Source organism: Pygocentrus nattereri, chromosome 10, assembly GCF_015220715.1.
Source record: "Pygocentrus nattereri isolate fPygNat1 chromosome 10, fPygNat1.pri, whole genome shotgun sequence".
NCBI classification, from domain to species: domain Eukaryota; kingdom Metazoa; phylum Chordata; class Actinopteri; order Characiformes; family Serrasalmidae; genus Pygocentrus; species Pygocentrus nattereri.
This window is the reverse complement of record NC_051220.1, coordinates 3,310,763-3,312,500: the sequence shown is the minus strand read 5'-3', so window position 1 is coordinate 3,312,500 and position 1,738 is coordinate 3,310,763.

The following is a 1,738-nucleotide window of genomic DNA, read 5'->3' as shown; positions in this document are numbered from 1 at the left end:
TGACCATATACAATCTATTCGACCCCATTAACTGAATATTGTCCATATATAATTTATTCAACCACACTAAGCGATTATTATACATACCATCTATTCAAACCTGTTTCATGATTATTTCCCACATGCAATCTGTTCAACCCCATTGACTGATTATTGACCATATACAGTTTATTCAGCTCTTCCAAACGTTTATTATACATATACAATTAGAATCTATTGCACACTATTAAAGGACTATTAGCAATCTATTTCAATTAATCCCATTAAAAGATTAACAAGTGATTTTTAGTCATATGCATCTACTCAACTCTATTAAATGATTATCAGACATAAACAATCTCTTTAGTCCCATTAATTCATTATCAGATATATACAATCTCTTTAACCCCATTAAATGATGATCAGATATATACAATCTCTTTAATCCCATTAATTGATTATGAGACATAAACAATCTCTTTAATCCCATTAATTGATTATCAGACATAAACAATCTCTTTAATCCCATTAATTGATTATCAGACATAAACAATCTCTTTAACCCCATTAATTGATTATCAGACATAAACAATCTCTTTAATCCCATTAATTGATTATCAGACATAAACAATCTCTTTAATCCCATTAATTGATTATCAGACATAAACAATCTCTTTAACCCCATTAATTGATTATCAGACATAAACAATCTCTTTAATCCCATTAATTGATTATCAGACATAAACAATCTCTTTAATCCCATTAATTGATTATCAGACATAAACAATCTCTTTAACCCCATTAATTGATTATCAGACATAAACAATCTCTTTAACCCCATTAATTGATTATCAGACATAAACAATCTCTTTAATCCCATTAATTGATTATCAGACATAAACAATCTCTTTAATCCCATTAATTGATTATCAGACATAAACAATCTCTTTAATCCCATTAATTGATTATCAGATATATACAATCTCTTTAATCCCATTAATTGATTATCAGACATAAACAATCTCTTTAACCCCATTAAATGATTATCAGATATATACAATCTCTTTAATCCCATTAATTGATTATCAGACATAAACAATCTCTTTAATCCCATTAATTGATTATCAGACATAAACAATCTTTTTAATCCCATTAATTGATTATCAGATATATACAATCTCTTTAACTCCATTAAATGATTATCAGATATATACAATCTCTTTAATCCCATTAATTGATTATCAGACATAAACAATCTCTTTAATCCCATTAATTGATTATCAGACATAAACAATCTTTTTAATCCCATTAATTGATTATCAGATATATACAATCTCTTTAACTCCATTAAATGATTAACAGACATAAACAATCTCTTTAACCCCATTAAATGATGATCAGATATATACAATCTCTTTAATCCCATTAATTGATTATCAGACATAAACAATCTCTTTAATCCCATTAATTGATTATCAGACATAAACAATCTCTTTAATCCCATTAATTGATTATCAGACATAAACAATCTCTTTAACCCCATTAATTGATGATCAGACATAAACAATCTCTTTAATCCCATTAATTGGTTATCAGACATAAACAATCTCTTTAACCCCATTAAATGATTATCAGATATATACAATCTCTTTAATCCCATTAATTGATTATCAGACATAAACAATCTCTTTAACCCCATTAATTGATTATCAGACATAAACAATCTCTATAATCCCATTAATTGATTATCAGACATAAA